Raw genomic sequence first — 20,219 nt, 5'->3', positions numbered from 1 at the left:
AGCACTGAGTTTCTGATTATGGTGATGGAAAATTTGCCAGCGAATATCAGTGATGATTGCACAACATGATGAACGTAATTAGTGTCACTAAATTGTTCATGTGAAAAACATTGAATTGGAAAATGTCTTAAATATATCTTTACAATAATAAAAAAGGAACAAGTAGAAGCAAATACTGAAATGGTAGATCTAAACCCGACCATATCAATAATTATATTAAATGTAAATTATCTAAATATATTAATGAAAAATCAGTGGTTGTCAGATTTCAGGGAGGAGGGAGAAAAAAATCTATACAAAATGGATTAAGGACTTAGGTGTTAAAAGCAAAAATTTAAAACTTTCAGACAACATATAGAGTATCATTTGAGAAAACATGCAGTGTGCGTGTGTGCACAAGTGTATGAGAGAATGTAGGGAGAGAGATCTCAGAACAGGTAAAGGTAAACTATATAGGGATACATAAATCATAAAACTGTAAAAATTCAAGGAAGTGATTACCTTAAAAATCAGGACAGTGACTACTTCTAGAGGGGAGGGAAGTAGTAGTGAGGGGAAGTGACCACATGGGACCTTGTGGGATGCTGATGATGTTCTATTTCTTTACCAGGGCGCTGGTGACAAGAATGCCTGAATTTCCTGTGGGTCATTAGGCACCATAGGAAGTAGCTTGGCTTACATCCCTTAGTAGGTACATTACCTAAGAAGGCTGGCTGCTGGACCTGGGAGCCTGGCAGGAAAATGTCGTCAGATATATCACCATGAATAAATAGGAGGGGGCTCAGAAGAGATTAAGGTGGAGTCAAGTCTCCCATATCAGGGAACTCTGCTGTCAGGAGAACTCACACATGAGCCTCCGCAAGAAAACCACCATTCAGACACTGCCTACACATTAGGGCATACAAGGCCAGTCTGCGTTAGCCAGAGAAGCAGCAACCACCCATGGAGAGATAGTTGCTGCCATGTTCCCAGAAAAGTTGGAGAAGATTGTCCCCTATTCCCCTGCATGGAGCCTTTGGCCTGAAAAAAGGAAGGAGATTTTAAGCTAGAAAAGGGTAGAGAACCTGGGGTTGGAACCACGGGCTGGAAAAGGGGAGGGGATGAGTCAAAGGGGAAGAAAGAATAAAAGCACAGGCTACCCCTGCTCCACTCCAGGTCTCTTGCACCACAAGCTTATCCAGAAATAGGAATGGGAAAACTTTGAATCAGATTAGAGTTTTAAAATGGATGTTAGATGGATTTTTTTAATGAATGACAATGACCATGACAATGACCAAGAGTTAAGGGATCTAGAATCCAGCACAAAAAAGAGAGTCAACACTATATAGATGGGCATTGTTGCTGTTAGGTGGCATTGTGTCGGTTCCAACTCATAGTGACCCTATGCACAACAGAACAAAACACTGCTTGGTCCTGTGCCATCCTTACAATCATTGTTATGCTTGAGCCCATTGTTGCAGATACTGCGTCAATCCATCTCACAGATGGGCATAGTGCTAGGGAAAAATCAAAACCTTTTTTGTATTTGTAACATCACTTCAGATTATTAATAGCGTTTTTTTTTTCTTTTTAACAAGGAGAGAAATAATACATGACATGGAAAAGTCTCATATATAGACTGAAAACTATTTAAAATATTAACTTCTGAGTCTTATCAAAAGGTGCCTCGTGCACAAATGGTTTGCACTGAATTGCTAACCTGAAGATTGGCAGTTCAAACCCACCTGGTAGCACCACAAAAGAAAGACCTAGCAAACTGCTTCAATAAAAATTAGAGCCAAGAAAACAGTATGGAGTAGTTCTACTCTGTAACACGTGGGGATTCCACGAGTTGGAATCAACTCAATGGCAACAGGTTTTGCTTTGGAGCTTCTCTATTCACTTAACAAATATTTTATTACTTACTTGGGCTTGCAACCATGTGTATGAGACACTGTCTAGGCATTTTGGATATAGCAGTGAACCATCAAAATTCCTGCGTAAGTGCTAGTAAAGCTTATATTCTAGTAACTTAAAACATATAATGGGGAAAAGGCAACCGTCTTCTCTCTCCAGTCCCCAACTTATCCGACTCAATAACACAAGTTTTCAAGAAGACAGATCATTGATTCAGGTGTTGTTGTTAGGTGCCTTAGAGTCGGCTCCAACTCATAGTGATATTATGTAAAGCTGAACTAAAGTTGCCCTATCCTGCCCAATTCTCAAATAGTAGGTATGTTTGAGCCCCTTGTCGCAAGCACTGTGTTAATCCATCTCATTGAGGGTCTTCTTTTTTGCTTACCCTCTACTTTACCAAGCATGATGTCCTTCTTGAGATATTGGTCCCTCCTGATAACATGTCCAAAGTAAGCGACAAGATACAAGAGCCAGTGGACGTGGGGGTTCACGCTCATTCCAGTCTCCTATTTTCGAGCTTGAGGAGCTTGAGACTTCAGTGGTGTGAAGACTTTAGGATCCACCATCTTTCCATTTTCCAGACCCACACCCCATGCCCCAAACGCAGATGGCTGGGGGTATCTTCTTTTCCTTCTTTTTTCACAGAAACTTACACAGGGGCAGCCTCCCCGTGGGCCCCAAGCAATCCAAAATCCTGGCATCTCCAAGCATTAAATGAAAACCCAACCCACAGCCCACAGCCCCAGTGGAAAACTGGCTGGCCTTATCCCCTGTTGGGCTTCAGCTCTATCGTAGAGCCGCCCAGCCCACAAGTTGCAAGTTCCACTCAGTCATCACCTACAAGGCAAATTCATTTCATTTAGCCCTGTGGTAAAATTAGTGATGGCTCTTACCAAGAAGATATCGACCTTTGATCAGCTCAGCAATATAACTTGGTAGTTCCCCAAACTAGTTGATTTATAGATGCACTTAGTCCACAAAACAGTCTTGGAACCACTGATGCAACATCTTTATAAAAATCATGTTTACATTAATGACAGGATTGCCATAGCCCATTAGCAAGCACATTTATATTTTTTCTACCTTTCATGAAGCCACTTAATTCCTTGGTAAGCCTTCTCCAACTTGGCTGAAGGCCAGGCCTTGGATAAGGCAAATCTAGGCATCTAGCATGGTGTGATGGTTAAGATTGTGTTATCAGCTTGGCTGGGCCATGATTCTCAGTGTTTATGTGTGATCACTCCCATGATGGACTCTGCTGTGAGTAGCCAATCAGTTGAAAGGGCGTTTCCTTGGGGGTGTGGCCTGTATCTGAATATAAGCAAACCTTCTGTTTTTTCTCTCTCTTTGGATCCTGCAGCTGCCTCCTGTTCATCTGACCTCCAGTTCTTGGGACTGGAGCTATCAGCTTTACTGGTTTTGCTTCTCTAGAGAACCCAACCTAAGACATTTGGTACCAGGGATGGTTCTAGAGAAACAAAATTGTAAGGATGAGTTTTCTAAATTGGTTCTGAAGTCTGGCTAGTCTTAAAGATGTTGATGACCCTGCTTCCAGCAGTAAAGAGAGCACTGGTAATCCATGGCATGAGGTGGCAATACAAATACGCAATATATCACCACCAATAGATCAGGTATTGGTGAAAAGGGAGGCTCTGGGTGAACACACGTGTGATATCTTTCTATAGTTTTGTTAGAATGAGAAATATAAGGAAGCTGGTTTGTTGGTCCTACGTTCACTAGACAAACTGGTGAAAGAAAGAGATGCACTCAAGGCTTCAGAGTCAAAGCTCAAGTGCTGCATAAATGACCTCAAAGTTTCCACTTGTGCTTTGAAAGAAAGTCTTATTTCTTGTAGTAATAGAGCTGATATTGCTGAAAGCCAAACTCAGAGTCTTATTGTAAGAGTGGCTGAATTACAATGCCAGCTCGATTGCCAATCTCAAGAGGTGTCTGAAGTTAAAATAAGGGCATTGATTGGGAAGAAATGGGATCCTGAAACTTGGGATGGGGACATATGGACAGATAATCAGGAAGCTGGAGACACCGAGCCCCTAAATTCCATTGAATCACTCCTGCCAGCAGAACCACTCCCATCTGAAGAGATTACTTCATGTTTGTCTGCTAAACCACCCTGTCTAGAAGAACCATTAGTCCCTCAACTCCAATCTAATGAGATTAGCCCTAGCCCAGCTGCCTCTAAAGAGCCCTTGCCTGAGTCATTGCCTGGGGCACTGCCTGAGGCAGATGCTTTACAAGACAATGCTGAATGTTCTCAAAACAATTCCACACTACTGATTCTGGCTTCTAGACCAATAGCTAAAGTCCTAGCAAGCCCCAAAAGGTAAAGTACAAAGTGTGACCCAGGAGAAGGTATGCTACACTCCAGAAGAATTGCTTTCCTTTTCTAATATGTACAAACAGAAACTTGGGGACTATGTGTGGGAATGGCTATTAAGGGTGGTGCAAGGAATATAAAGATGGATCAGTCTGAGCTTATTGACATGGGTCCAGTAAGCACAGATTCTTTTTGTTGTTGTTTTTACTATGCTTTAAGTGAAAGTTTATAGTTTGTCAGTTTCTTATACAAAAACTTATACACACATTGTTATGTGACACTAGTTGCCCTCCCTATAATGTGACAGCAAACTCTTCCTCTCCACCCTGTATTTCCCGTGTCCATGCAATCAGCTTCTGTCCCTCTCTGCCTTTTCATCTTGCCCCCGGGCAGGAGCTGCCCACAGAGTCTCATGTGTGTACTTGAACTAGGAAGCACACTCCTACCAGTATCATTTTATGTCTTATAGTCCAGTCTAACCTTTGTCTGAAGAGTTGGCTTCGAGAATGGTTTTAGTTTTGGGCTAACAGAGAGTCTGGGGGCCATGTGCCCTGGGTTCCCTCCAGTCTCAGTCAGACCACTAAGTCTGGTCTTTTTACTAGAATTTGAGCACTGCATCCAGCTTTTCTCCTGCTCCATCAGAAATTCTCTGTTGTGTTCCCTGTCAGGGCAGTCATTGGTAGTAGCCAGGCACCATCTAGTTCTTCCAGTCTCAGGCTGATGGAATCTCTGGTTTATGTGGCCCTTCCTGTCTCTTTGGCTCATATTTCCCTTGTGTCTTTGGTGTTCTTCACTTTCCTTTGCTCCAGGTGGGTTGAGACCAACTGATGCATCTTAGATGGGCACTTGCTAGCTTTTAAGACTCCAAATGCCACTCACCAAAGTGGGATCCATAACGTTTTCTTAATACACTTTGTTATGCCAATTGACCTAGATGTCACCTGAAACCATGGTCCCCAGACCTCTGATGCTGCTACTCTGTCCCTTGAGGTGTTTGGTTGCATTCAGGAAACTTCTTAGCTTTTGGTTTAGTCCAGTTGTGCTGACCTCCCCTGTATTGTGTGTTGCCCTTCCCTTCACCTAAAATAATTCTTGTCTACTATCTAGTTTTTTTTTTTTAATGAATACCTCTCTCCCTCCCTCCCCACCCTTGTAACCATCAAAGAATGTTTTCTCCTGTGTTTAAACCTTTTCATGAGTTCTTATAATAGTGGTCTTATACAGTATTTGTCCTTTTGTGACTGACTAATTTCACCCAGCATAATGTCTTCCAGATTCATCCATGTTATGAGATGTTTCATGGTTTCATCATTGTTCTTTATCATTGTGTAGTATTCCATTGTGTGAATACACCATAATTTGTTTATCCATTTGTCCGTCGATAGGCACCCTGGTTGTTTCCACCCTTGTGCTATCGTAAACGGTGCTACAATGAACATGGGTGTGCATTTATCTATTCGTGTGATGGCTCTTATTTCTCTAGGATATTTTCCAAGGAGTGGGATTGCTGGATCATATGGTAGTTCTTTCTATTTCTAGCTTTTTAAGGAAGTGCCAAATCGACTTCCAAAGTGGTTGTACCATTTTACATTCCCACCAGCAGTGTAGAAGTGTTTCAGTCTCTCCACAACCTCTCCAAAATTTATTTTGTGTTTTTTTTGATTAATGCTAGCCTTGTTGGGGTGAGATGGCATCTCATTGTAGTTTTGATTTGCATTTCTCTAATGGCTAATGATCTTTTTTTTCTCATTAAACAGCTAGTACACATATTGTTTTATGACATTGGTTAACAACCCCACAACATGTCAACATTCTCCCTTCTCAACCTTGGGTTCCCTGTTACCAGCTTTCCTGTTCCCTCCTGCCTTCAAGTCCTTGCCCCTGGGCTGGTGTGCCCCTTTAGTCTTGTTTTGTTTTATGGGCCTGTCCAATCTTTGCCTGAAGGGTGAACCTCAGGAGTGACTTCATGAAAGGGTGTCCAGGGGCCGTATTCTCAGGGTTTCTCCAGTCTCCGATAGGCCAGCAAGTCTGGTCTCTCTTTTTGAGTTAGAATTTTGTTCTACATTTTCCCCAGCTCTGTCTGGGACCTTCTATTGTGATCCTTGTCAGAGCAGTCAGTGGTGGTAGCCAGGCAACATCTAGTTGTACTGGATGGACTCAGTCTGGTGGAGGCAGTGGTAGATGTGGTCCATTAGTCCTTTGGACTAACCATTCCCTTGGGGCTTTAGTTTTCTTCATTCTTCCTTGCTCGCGGAGGGGTGAGAACAGTGGAGTGTCCTAGATGGCTACTCACAGGCTTTTAAGACCCCAGATGCTACTCACCAAAGTAGAATGTGGAATATTTTTTTTTATAAACTATATTATGCCAGTTGAGCTAGATGTTCCCCATGACTATGGTTCCCATAGCCTTCAGCCCAGTAATTCAGTCCCTTAGGGAGTTTGGATGTATCTGTGGAGCTTCCGTGACCTTGCCTCATACAAGTTGTGCTGCCTTCCCCAGTATTCTGTACTGTCTCACCTTTCACCAAAGTTACCACTTATCTGTTGTCTATTTAGTGCTTTTTTCCATCTCTACCCCTCCCCTCCCTGGTAACCATCAAAGATTATTTCTTTTTGTGTGTAAACATTTTCATGAGTTTTTACCGTAATGGCCTCATACAATATTTGTCCTCTTGTGATTGACTTATTTCACTCAGCATAATATCCTCCAAAGTCATCCATCTTATGAGATGCTTCACAGTTTCATTGTTGTTCTTTCTCATTGTGTAATACTCCATTGTGTGTATGTACCACAGTTTGTTTATCCATTCTTCTGTTGATGGGCATCTAAGTTGTTTTCAGCTTTTTGCTATCGTGAACAATGCTGCAGTGAACATGGGTGTGTGGATGTCTATTCGTGTGATGACTCTTATTTCTCTAGGATATATTCTTAGGAGTGAGATTGCTGGATCGTATGGTTATTCTATTTCTAGCTTTCTAAGGAAGCACCGTATAGTTTTCCAAAATGGTTGTATCATTTTGCATTCCCACCAGCACTGCATAAGGGTTCTGATCTCCCCACAGCCTCTCCAACATTTGTTATTTCCTGTTTTTTTGATTTGTACCAGTAATGCCGGGGTGGGATGGTATCTCATTATGGTTTTGATTTGCATTTCTCTAAGGGCTAGTAATCGAGAGCATTGCCTCATGTGTCTGTTGGCTGTTTCAGTGTCTTCTTTGCTGGAGTGTCTATTCATTTCCTTTGCTTATTTTTTAATTCAATTATTTGTCTTTTTGTTGTAGAAGTGTTGGATTTTCTTGTAGATTTTAGAGATTAGACCTTTGTCTGATTTGTAGTAGCCAAATTTATTCTTCCAGTCTGTAGGTTCTCTTTTTACTCTCTTGGTGAAGTCTTCTGGTGAGCATTAAGTGTTTAATTTTTAGAAGATTCCAGTTATCTAGCTTATCTCCTGGAGTTTGTGTGTTGTTGGTTGTGGTTTGTATCTTGTTAATGCCATGGATTAGGAACTCTAGAGTCGATCCTATTTTTTCTTCTATGAATTTCATAGTTTTTTGGCTTTATATATAGGTCTTTCATCCATTTTGAGTTAGTTTTGTATATGGTATGGGTCCTGTTCATTTTTTGTAAATGGACATCCAGTTTTACCAGCACCATTTGTTAAAAAGACTGTCTCTTCCCCATTTGATGGGCTTTGGGCCCTTGTTGAAAATCAGGTGACCATAGGTGGATGGATTTACATCTAGGTTCTCAATTCTGTTCCATTGGTCAATGTATCGGTCATTGTACCAATACAGGATGTTTTGACTACTGTAACTGTATAGTAGGTTCTGAGGTCAGGAAGTATGAATCCTCCTACTTTCTTCAATAGTGCTTTACTTATGTGGGGATCCTTCCTTTTCCATATAAAGTTAGTGATTACTTTTTCCATCCCTTTAAAGAATGTTGTTGGTATTTGGATCGGGATTGCTTTGTATTTGTAAATCACTTTGGGTAGAATTGTCATTTTCACAAGTTGAGTCTACCTATCCATGAGCATGGTATGTTTTTCCATTTATATAGATCTGTTTTGGTTTCTTGCAGTAGTGTTTTGTAGTTTTCTCTGAATAGGTCCTTTACATCCCTGGTTAGATTTATTCCTAAGTATTTTATTTTTTTAGGGGCTATTATAAATGGTATTGTTTTCCTGATTTCCTTTTTGTCATTCTCATTTTCATCCAACTGATTTCTGTATGTTTATCCTGTATCCTGCTGCTCTGCTGAATCTTTCTATTAGTTCCAGTAGTGTTTTCGAGGAGTCTTTTGGGTTTTCTATGTATTGTATCATCTGCAAATAGGGACAGTTTAACTTCATTAGCAATTTGATGCCCTTTATTTCTTTTTCTTGCCTTACTGCTCTAGCTAGAACTTCCAGCACAATGTTAAATAGGAGTGGTGATAAAGGACATCCTTGTCTTGTTTCTGTTCTCAAGGGGGATGTTTTCAGCCTCTCTCCATTAAGAATGATGTTGGCTGTTGGTTTTGCATAGATGCCCTTTATTATGTTGAGGAATTTCCCTTCTATACCTATTTTATTGAGAGTTTTTATCAGGAATGGGTGTTGGACTTGGTCTAACTCTAATGACTAATGACCTTTAGCATTTTCTCATGTATCGGGTAGTTGCCTGAATGCCTTCTCTGGTGAAGTGCCTGTTTATATCCTTTGCCCATTTTTTAACTGGATTGTCTTTTTGTTGTTGAGGTTTTGCAGTACCTTGTAGATTTTAGGATTAGGTGCTGATTGGATTTGTTGTAGTCAAAAATTTTTTTGCAGCCTGTAGATTGTCTTTTTACTCTTTTGATGAAGTCTTTTGATGAGCATATAAGTGTTTGATTTTTGGGAGCTCCCAGTTATCTGGTTTCTTTTCTGATGTTTGTGCATTGTTAGTGATGTTTTGTATACTGTTTATGCCATGTATTAGGGCTCCTATTTTTTCTTCCGTGATCTTTATCATTTTAGATTTTATATTTAGGTCTTTGATCCATTTTGAGTTAGTTTCTGTGCATGGTGTGAGGTACGGGTCTTGTTTCATTTTTTTACAGATGGATATCCAGTTATGCCAGCACCATTTGTTAACGAGTCAGTCTTTTCCACAATTAATGGATTTTGGGCCTTTGTCAAATATCAGCTGCTCATAAGTGGATGAATTTATGTCTGGATTCTCAATTCTGTCCCATTGGTCCATGTGTCTGTTGTTGTACCAGTATCAAGCTGTTTCGACTACCATGGCAGTATAATAGGTTCTAAAACCAGGTGTCCCATTTTGTTCATCTTTTTTAGTAATGCTTTACTTATCTGGGGTCTCTTCCTTTTCCATATGAAGTTGGTGATTTATTTCTCCATCTCATTAAAAAATGCCATTGGCATTTGGATCGGGATTGCATTGTATATACAGATTGCTTTGGGTAGAAAAGACATTTTCACAATGTTAGGTCTTCCTATCTGTGAGCAAGATATGTTTTCCCACTTACATAGGTCTCTCTTAGTTTCTTGCAGTAGTGCCTTGTAGTTTTCTTTGTATACGTCTTTTATGTCTCTGGTTAGATTTCTTCCTAAGTATTTTATCTTCTTGGGGGGCTATTGTAAATGGTATTGATTTGGTGATTTCCTCTTTGGTGCAGAAGAACCCAACTGATTTTTGTATGTTTATCTTGTATCCCGATACTCTGCTGAACTCTTCTATTAGTTCCAGTAGTTTTCTTGTGGATTCTTTAGGGTTTTCTGTGTATAAAATCATGTCATCTGCAGATAGAGATACTTTTACTTCTTCCTTAGCAATTTGGATGCGCTTTATTTCTTTTTCTAGCCTAATTGTTCTGGCTAGGACCTCCAGCACAATGTTGAATAAGAGTGGTGGTAAAGGGCATCCTTGTCTGGTTCCCGTTCTCAAGGAGAATGCTTTCAGACTCTCTCCATTTAGGACGATGTTGGCTGTTTGGCTGTGTATAAATTCCTTTTATTATGTTGAGGAATTTTCCTTCTATTCCTATTTTGCTGAGAGTTTTTATCATGAATGGGTGTTGGACTTTGTCAAATGTCTTCTCTGCATCAATTGATAAGATCATGTGGTTCTTGTCTTTTGTTTTATTTATGTCATGGATTATGTTGATTGTTTTTTCTAATGTTAAACCATCCCTGCATACCTGGTATGAATCCCACTTGGTTATGGTGAATTCTTTCTTTGATATGTTGTTGAATTCTATTGGCTAGAATTTTGTTGAGGATTTTTGTGTCTAAATTCATGAGGGATATAGGTCTGTAATTTTCTTTTTTGTGGTGTCTTAACCTGGTTTTGGTATCAGGGTTATGCTGGCTTCATAGAATGAGTTTGGGAGTATTCCATCCTTTTCTATGGTCTGAAATACCTTTAGTAGTAGTGGTGTTAACCTTTCTCTGAAAGTTTGGTAGAATTCTCCATTGAAGCCATCAGGGCCAGGGCTTTTTTTGTTGTTGTTGGAAGATTTTAAATTCCCTTCTTTAATCTCTTCTTTTGATATAGGTTTATTTATTTGTTCTACCTCTGTTCATGTTAGTTTAGTAGGTAATGTATTTCTAGAAATTTGTCCATTTCCTCTAGGTTTCCAAATTTGTAAGAATACAATTTTTCATAATATTCTGTTATGATTCTTTTAATTTCAGTTGGGTCTGTTGTGATATTGCCCGTCTCATTTCTTATTTGGGTTATTTGCTTCCTCTTCTATTTTTCTTTTGTCAGTTTGGCCAGTGGTTTTTCAATTTTGTTGATCTTTTCAAAGAACCAGATTTTGGTCTTGTTAACTTTTTCAATTGCTTTTCTGTTCTCTATTTCATTTAACTCTTCTCTAATTTTTATTATTTCCTTTCTCTGGTGCACAAGAGCTTCTTTTGCTGCTCTCTATTTGTTCTAGTTGTAGGGATAATTTTCTGATTTTGGCCCTTTCTTCTTTTTGGATGTGTGCATTTATTGCTATAAATTGACCTCTCAGCACTGCTTTTGCTGTATCCCAAAGGTTCTGGTAGGAAGTGTTTTCATTCTCATTTGATTCTATGAATGTCTTTATTCCATTCTTAATTTCTTCTATAACCCAGCAGCTTTTGAGCAAGGTGTTCAGTTTCCATGGGTTTGATTTTTTTCCTTGCTTTTTCTGTTATTGATTTCTACTTTTATGGCTTTATGGTCAGAAAGGATGCTCTGTAACATTTTGATGTTTTGGATTCTCTTAGGGCTTGCTTTATGGCCTAATATGTGGTCGGTTCTGGAGAATGTTCCATGTAAGCACAGATTCTTTATTCAATCTTTCATCTCAAGAAGCTAGGAAAGGATCTAATAGTTTATTTGGTTGGGCTGCTGAAGCATGGATTATGAGGTATTGTTGTGTTGCTGTTTTTAGGTGTGGTGAAGTTTGTTCTGACTCATAGTGACCCTATGTACCACAAATGAAACACTGCCCCGTCCTGGGCCATCCTCACAATCATTGTTATGCTTGAGTCCATTGTTGCAGCCATTGTGTCAGTCCATCTTGTTAAGGGTCTTCCTCTTCTTCACTGACCCTGTACTTTACCAAGCATGATGCCTGTCTCCAGGGACCAATCTTTCTTGACAGCATCCAAAGTATGTAAGACGTAGTCTCACCATCCTTGCTTCCGAGGAGCACTCTGGTTGTACTTCTTCCAAGACAGATTTGTCCATTCTTTTGGCAGTCCATGGTATATTTGATATTCTTTGCCAGCACCACAATTCAAAGGAATTCATTCTTCTTCAGTCTTCCTTATTCACCATCCAGCTTTCACATGCATATGATGCAATAGAAAATACCATAGCTTGGGTCAGGTGCACCTTAGTCTTCAAGGTGACATCTTTGCTTTTCAACAGTTAAAGCGCTCTTTTGCAGCTGATTTGCCCAGTGCAATGCATCTTTTGGTTTCTTGACTGCTGTTCCATGCGTGTTGATTGTGGATTCAAATAAAATGAAATCTTTGACAACTTCAGTTTTTTCTCCGTCTATCATGATGTTGCTTATTAGTCCAGTTGTGAGGATTTTTGTTTTCTTTATGTTGAGGTGTAATCCATACTGAAGGCTGTGGTCTTTGATCTTCATCAGTAAGTGCTTCAAGTCCTTTTCACTTTCAGCAAGCAAGGTGTGTCATCTGCATAAAGAATGTTGTTAACGATCTTGCAATCCTGATGCCCTGTTCTTCTTCATGTAGTCCAGCTTCTTGGATTATTTGCTCAGCATACAGATTGAATAGGTATGGTGAAAGGATACAACCCTGACACACACCTTTCCTGATTTTCAACCATGCGGTATCCCCTGGTTCTGTTTGAATGACTGCCTCTTGATCTATGTACAGGTTCTTCGTGGGCACAATTAAGTGTTCTGGAATTTCCATTCTTCACAATGTTATCCATAATTTATGATTCACACAGTCGAATGCCTTAGCATAGTCAATAAAACACAGGTAACATCTTTCTGGTATCCTTTGCTTTCAGCCAGGATCCATATGACATCAGCAATGATATCTCTGATTCCATGTCTTTTCTGTACCTGACCTGAATTTCTGGCAGTTCCCTGTCGATATACTGCTGCAGCCACTGTTGAATGATCTTCAGCAAAATTTTACTTGTGTGTGATATTAATGATATTGTTCAATAATTTCTGCATTTCTTTGGATCACCTTTCTTGGGAATAGGCATAAATATGGATCTCTTCCAGTCGGTTGGCCAGGTTGCTGTCTTCCAAATTTCTTGGCATAGATGAGCGAGCACTTCCAGTGCTGCATCTAATTGTTGAAACATCTCAGTTGGTGTTCCATCAATTCCCAGAGCCTTGTTTTCACCAATGCCTTCACTGCAGCTTGCACTTCTTCCTTCGGTACCATCGTTTCTGATCATATGTTACCTCCTGAAATGGCTGAATGTCGACCAGTTCTTTTTGGTATAGTGACTCTGTGTATTCCTTCCATCTTCTTTTGATGCTTCCTGGATCATTTAATATTGTTCCCATAGAATCCTTCAGTATTGTAACTCAAGGCTTGAATATTTAATTCAGTTCTTTCAGCTTCAGGAATGCTGGGCTTGTTTTTCCCTTTTTTTTTTCTATCTCCAGCTCTTTACACATGTCATCATTATACTTTGTCTTTTCAAGCTGCCCTTTGAAATCTTCAGCTCTTTTATTTCATCATTTCTCCCTTTTGCTTTAGCTACTCAGTGTTCAAGAGCAGGTTTCAGAGTCTCTTCTGACATTCATTTTGTTTTTGTAGATTTTGTTTTTGAGACTCTGTGTTTTTCTTCTTTATTTTGATGAGTAGGTTTGTTAACTTTCTTCGTGGTTACCTTGAAATTTACCCTTATCTTCCTAGGTTTGAACCAGTCTATTATTGCTTGGTATCACCTTGCCTTCCTCTCCATTAGAAAGTTCTATACCTATACTGCTTAATCCCTCTTTTATTGTTCTGACATTGTTGCCATTTACAGATTAACCTCTCTGGTTTCTGTGGGAATTGTTTTGGTTTTGGATAATCCTTGAGTGTTCATTGCCTAGGTTGGTATCTGGCTAGTACGATCTTGTGTCCTAGATTCAGGCTGTGTTCTGATGTTGTTTGTCCTCAGACCAAAGGACTCCCTTTAATAATTCTTGTAAGTTTGGTTTGGTTTTTACATATTCCCTTAATTTCTGTTTATCTGGAAATGTCCTAATTTCACCATCATATTTGAATGAAAGTTTTGCAGGATATATTATTCTTGGTTGGCAATTTTTTTCTTTCAAGGTTTTATACATGTCATTCTATTGCCTTCTTGCCTGCATGGTTTCTGCCGAATAATCAGAGCTTAGTCTTTTTGTTTCTCCTCTGTATGTGACTTTTTGTTTTTCTCGAGCTGCTTGCAGGATTTTTTCTTTAGTTTTAGGGAGTGTGATTATGATATGCCTTGGTGTTTTTCTTTTGGGGTCTATCCTATATGGGGTTCATTGAGCTTCTTGGATCATCAGCTTTTCATCATTCATGATATTAGGGAAGTTTTCTGTTAGCAATTCTTCAGTGATCTTCTCTGTGTTTTCCATTTGCTCTCCCTGTTCTGGAACTCCAGTCATTCCCAGATTTTTGCTTTTGATTGTATCCCACATAATTCTCAGGGTTTCTTGATTTTTCTTTGCCTTTTTTTTCTGATTTTTCCTCACACAGAGCTGTATCCAAGTGTTTTTCTTTAATTTTGCTGATTCTGTCTTCCATCGTTTCAAACCTGCTGCCCAGCCATTCAACGACACTGTCCATTTCTGAAGTCTTCTTGCTTATCTTTTGGATTTTCTAATTGTTGTTTTTGTATGATTTCTAGTTGTGAGCTTATTTTGGCATTTTGTTCCTGTATTACTTTCCTGAATTGTTCCATTTTTTTTGTCTGTATTTTCCATGATTTTGTCTGCCTTTTCCATAAATTTGTCTATTTTTTCATCATTTTTGTCTGCTTTTTTGCTTCAACTCTTGGATTGCTCTGAATATTAGAGATTTGAATTCCCTGTCAGGTAGTTCTAGTGCCTTTTCTTCTACTGGAAAGTCATCTGGTGTTTTATTTTGGATGCCTACTGCAACCATCCTGTCTTTTTTTTATATATATGTTTTGATACTGTCTGCTGTCTTCAGGACATTCAGTAGTTATTTTTCTTCATTTCTTAATTATAGATTTGTTTGTTTCATCCTGCTTTTTTGTTTTATTTGGTTAATGTCTGAGCAGGTGGGCTGTGTGTTCTTTGTTGTTTGCTCATCTATAGTCACAATTCTTTTCAACTTGTCCAATGGGTAGGGCCAGTCAATAAGCTATGGTGCAGCAGGGCAAGTCCAGCTGAAGTGGAGGGGCTGGGATGGGTTGTTTGTGGCACTACTAGGGGCAACAGGGTGGGCCAGGAATCAGTACTGGGCAGGTTCCAGTAGACCATGCCTTTGCTGCTTGGGGGTGTGATGTTCACTGCATGGTGCAGGTAGGCAGGAAAGGGGGGGAGTTTGTGATGTGTGGAGCTAATAGGGGTATGGGAAAGAGGAGAGAGAAACAGGAGCTAAAAACAAACAAGCAAAGAAAGAAAGAAAAAAAGAGTGCTAAGGGAGCTTACTGTTGGAGTGGAGAGAAAAGAAACTGAGAAATGGTGAAAAGCAAAAAGAAAAAAAAAAAGAAAGAAAGCAAAAAGGAAACAGAAAGAAAAAATAACTAGATAAAAATTTGGAAAAGCCCCCAGGAGTCCAGGAGTCCCACTGGTGGGGCTGCTAAGACCAGGGAAGCGGCTCCCAGGCTGCACGGTATAGCCTGGCTAGAGGGGCTAGAGATGTCACACATCACCAAGTATTCAGGAGACAGGAAAAGAAGATAAGCGCAGAGAGACAAGAACTGAGAAATAAGGAAAGACAGAAAGGGAAAAAGAGAGAGAAAAGAAAGAAAAAAAGAAATGGCTCTAGGGATTCCACCTACACAGCTGTCCAGATTGGCGGAGTGGCTCCTAAGCTGTGCAGCGCAGACCGGCTAGAAGGGGCTCCCAAGCTGCAAAAAGAAAAAGAAAACAAACAAAACACAACGCAAAACAAGGCAAAAAAAAAAAAAAAAAGCCCTAGGCATCCCACCAGCATGGTGTTGCGGGCCAGGGAAGTGGTTCCCCAGTCAAGCATGGCCTCACAACCTTTCAAGAAGCAAGGATGGCACACGGAACCAGGTGTTCCAGAGAAAGAAGAGAGAGGTGGTAGGAGGCACAGAAGAAACTAAAAGAGACAGAAAGCACCAAAACCAGCTCAGGAGCCCAGCCAGTGTAGGCAAGGCAAATCCAAGCAGCCTGAGGCCAAAGCAGTTGCCTTCTAGCCAAAAGACTGCAGGTGGCAGGAAGCAGAGGAGGCCAAAGACGGGAGGAAGAAGGGGGGATTAAGAAAGCATATATTGCTCCTTACTGGGTTCTCTGTCTCCTGCTGGGAACTTCGTGAAGGTGCTTTCCTGTACTCCCTGTCCACCGATCACCAGTGTCGGTGGGGCGAATCCAAGCAGCACAGACGCCGCACTTCCTGGCTGGCCGAGCCACTGCCGCCAGCCAGCAAGCTCAGAGGTAGAGCAGCGGGGAGAGAATGGGGGTGGGAAAGCGTGTATCGTTGGTTACCAGGTGTTCTGTTTCCTACTGGGAGTTCTGTAGAGCTGCTTTCCCATGCTCTCTGTCTGCCGATTCCTGACAGGAGTCCAAGATGGCAGATCCATGCTGCTTTAGTGATGGGGCTCTCCGTAGGTATCTTTCCTTGGCCTCTGTCCTCTTTCAGTTTCTTATTCCATTCCGTGCTTGGCTGAGCTCTTGATCTCTTCATTTGACACTTCAGCTTCCAGGAATGAGGTTTGTCTCTGTTTTACTTAGTTTTTCTGGTCTTTGTTGTAGAGGGACAGCGTGGTGCTTTTGTCTATGGTGCCATTTTGGCCAGAAGTCCTCCTGACATCCATTTTGGTCTCTTCTTCCTTTCCTTTCTTTTTAAGAACCTCTTTCTTTCTTCATGTATGATGTCCTTGGTGTCATTGCACAACTTGTCTGGTCTTCAGTCATTAGTGTTCAACATTGTCTCTAAATTCAGGTAGGATATACTCAAGGTTGTATTTGGGCTCTCGTAGACTTGTTCTAGTTTTCTTCAGTTTCAACAAACTGACAGTCTGATGAACTCATCTTCTGGCACTATAGGAGACAGTGTTCTGCTATTATTCATGAAGTTTTCACTGGCCAGTTTTTCAGTTTGTCATGCTGTGGGAGCTTGTGTGTTGCTGTGATGCTGGAAGCTATGCCACCAGTGTTCAGAAACCAGCAGGGTCACCCATAGTGGACAGGTTTCAGCTGAGCTTTCAGACTAAGACAGACTAGGAAGGACCTGTATTACGAGGTGGCCTACGCTAAATCAAGTTGAAGTACCAGACCTCCCTTGGTATACTGTAGAAGAAGTTATCCAAAGGCTTAGGGAAATTGGCATGCTAGACTGTGTTAGACCCACAGACCCACACATGGAGTGCCCAGAGGACACACCTTTTACCACAACTGTGAAGAACACATTTGTGAAGGGAGCCCCAGCATCCTTGAAGACTGCTGTGATTGCTATTTTATGTAAATCAGATTTGACAGTGAGAACTGCCCTGAGTTAAGACACCTAACTACAATGAGGCTGATTGGAACCTGTGGTAGTAGGGGCCAAGTGGCTGCACTCAGTTGACAAAGACAAGGTGGGCATGGTTACAGTAATGGACAGCACAGTCAAAGCAATAATCAGAATAGTCTGACTCATATGGACTTTGGCATAGTGAAGATATTTGTGTCTCATGTGAATGCTCACCAAAGGGTGACCTCAGCAGAGGATAATTTTAACAATCAAGGGGTTAGGATGATGCATTCTGTGGAAACCAGTTATCCTCTTTCCCTAGCTGCTCCTGTCATTGCTCAATTAGATCATGAACAAAGTGGCTGTCTTAGTCATCTAGTGCTGCCATAACAGAAATACCACAGGTGGATGGCTTTAACAAAGAGAAATTTATTTCCTCGTGGTAAAGTAGGCTAAACATCCAAATTCAAGGCGTCAGCTCCAGGGGAAGGCTTTCTGTCTCTGACGGCTCTGGAAGAAGGTCCTTGTCCTCAATCTTCCCATGGTCAAGGAGCTTCTCCGGCACAGGGACCCTGGGTCCCAAGGACATGCTCTGCTCCTGGTGCTGCTTTCTTGGTGTATGAGGTCCCCCACTCTCTGCTTGCTTCCATTTACTTTTATCTCTTCAGAGATAAAAGGTGGCACAGCCCACACCCCAGGGAAATTCCCTTTACATTGGATCAGGGAGGTGACCTGAGAAAGGGTGGTATTACAATCCTACCCTAATCCTCTTAACATAAAATTACAGTCACAAAATGGAGGACAACCACACATGGCCTAACCAAGTTGATACACAGATTTTTGGGGGGACAAAATTCAATCCATGACGGTGGCCATGGTGGCAGTGATGGAGGTTATGTATGGGTCCAGCAACATGGACTTCCACTCACCAAAGCTGACTTGGCTACAGCCGCTGCTGAGTGCCCAATCTGCCAACAGCAGAGACCAACACTGAGTCCCTGATATGGCACCATCCCTCAAGGTGATCAGCCAGCAACCTGGTGGCAAGTTGATTACATTGGACCACTTCCATCACGGAAAGGGCAGCATTTTGTCCTTGTTGGAATAGACAGTCTGAATTTGGATTTGCCTTCCCTGCACGCAATGTTTCTGCCAAAACTAAAATCCATGGACTTACAGAATGCCTTATTCACCATCATGGTATCCCACACAGCATTGCCTCAGATCAAGGGACTCACTTCATAGCAAATGAAGTGTGGCAGTGAGCCCATCCTCATGGAATTCACTGGTCTTACCATGTTCCCCATCATCCTGAAGCAGCTGGCTTGGTAGATCAAGGGAATGGCCTTCTAAAGACACAATTATGGTTCCAGCTAGGTAGCAATGCCTTGCAGGTTTGGGGTACTGTTCTCCAGAAAGCTGTATATGCTGTAAACCAGCGTCCAATATATGGTGCTGTTTCTCCCATAGCCAGGATTCAGAGGTCCAGGAATCAAAGGGTGGAAATGGGAGTGGCACCACTCACTATTACCCGTAGTGACCCACTCACAAGATTTTTGCTTCTCCCCATGATCTTATGCTCTGCAGGTCTAGAGGTCTTAGTTCCAAAGGGAGGAATGCTCCCACCTGGAGACACATCACTGATTCCATTGAACTGGAAGCTAAGAATGCCACCTGGCCACTTTGGGCTCCTTATACCTCTGGATCAACAGGCAAAGAAGGGAGTTACCATACTGGGTGGTGTGACTGATCCCGATTACCAAGAGGAAATCAGATTGATACTATATAATAGAGGTAAAGAAAAGTATGTCTTTAATGCAGGAGATCCCTTAGGGCATCTCTTAGTGCTACCATGCCCTGTGATTAAAGTCAATGGAAAATGACAGCAACCCAATTCTGACATGACTGTTAATGACCCAGACCCTTCAGGAATAAAGGTTTCGGTCACCCCATCAAGCAAAGAACCACAACTAGCTGAGGTGCTTGCTGAGGGCAAAGGGAACACAGAATGGGTGATGGAGGAAGGCAGTTCTAAATACCAGTTAAGGCCATGTGACCAGTTGCAGAAACGAGGACTGCAATTGTTATGAGTATTTCTGCTTTGCATGTCTGCATCAAATATTTTTGTTCTCTTCACTTATAAAATATAAGACATAAATGGGGCTAGTGCGTTTTTGGGTTGTAGGCATGTTAGTTGTATCATGTTAGGTGCAAGTATGACTTCATAATTGTCTTTATTCAGAGATTGTGTATGGTTTAAGGAGATGTATACATGTGACAAGCTGAGAGGGTGTGGTCCAAAGCAAGAGATAGGTAGGAAATCAGGATTGGACATTTGGCTCTTGAAAGAATAGATGCCTAGTGAGAAAAAGACTGAACGCCTCAGAAACTTATTTAAAAAAAAAAGGTCTGCACACACTCAGAGCTCTAGGTCCCAGTGGACTGATTTATTTACCAACAGTGTGACTCCTCCAGTCCCATTCTAGGACGTGGACGGATCAGAAGAAGCCAGGTGTGATAGTCATCACCAATAGTGTATATAGAGAGAGTTCTACATGTGAATATACTGACAAGGGAAATGGAGAAAACACAATCACAGTGGTAACCAGGGAGGATGGGGCTGCAGAGCCAGGCTCCATGAAGCCCCCACCCTCCAAAAAAATGCCCCTACCCCTGGGAATAAAATGGATTCTAGGTACAGGGATATCAACAGTTGGAAGTTGATGTAAAGAATTGCCTGTTAGGAGTGGAGGGAGAGAGCAGGCTGTCTCATTAGGGGGAGAGTAATTGGGAGTGTGTAGCAAGGTGTATATGGGTTTTTGTGTGAGAGACTGACTTGATTTGTAAACTTTCACTTAAAGCACAATAAAAATTATTAA

This window comes from Loxodonta africana, chromosome 11, assembly GCF_030014295.1.
Source record: "Loxodonta africana isolate mLoxAfr1 chromosome 11, mLoxAfr1.hap2, whole genome shotgun sequence".
Lineage (NCBI taxonomy): Eukaryota > Metazoa > Chordata > Mammalia > Proboscidea > Elephantidae > Loxodonta > Loxodonta africana.
This window is presented reverse-complemented; position numbering follows the sequence as displayed.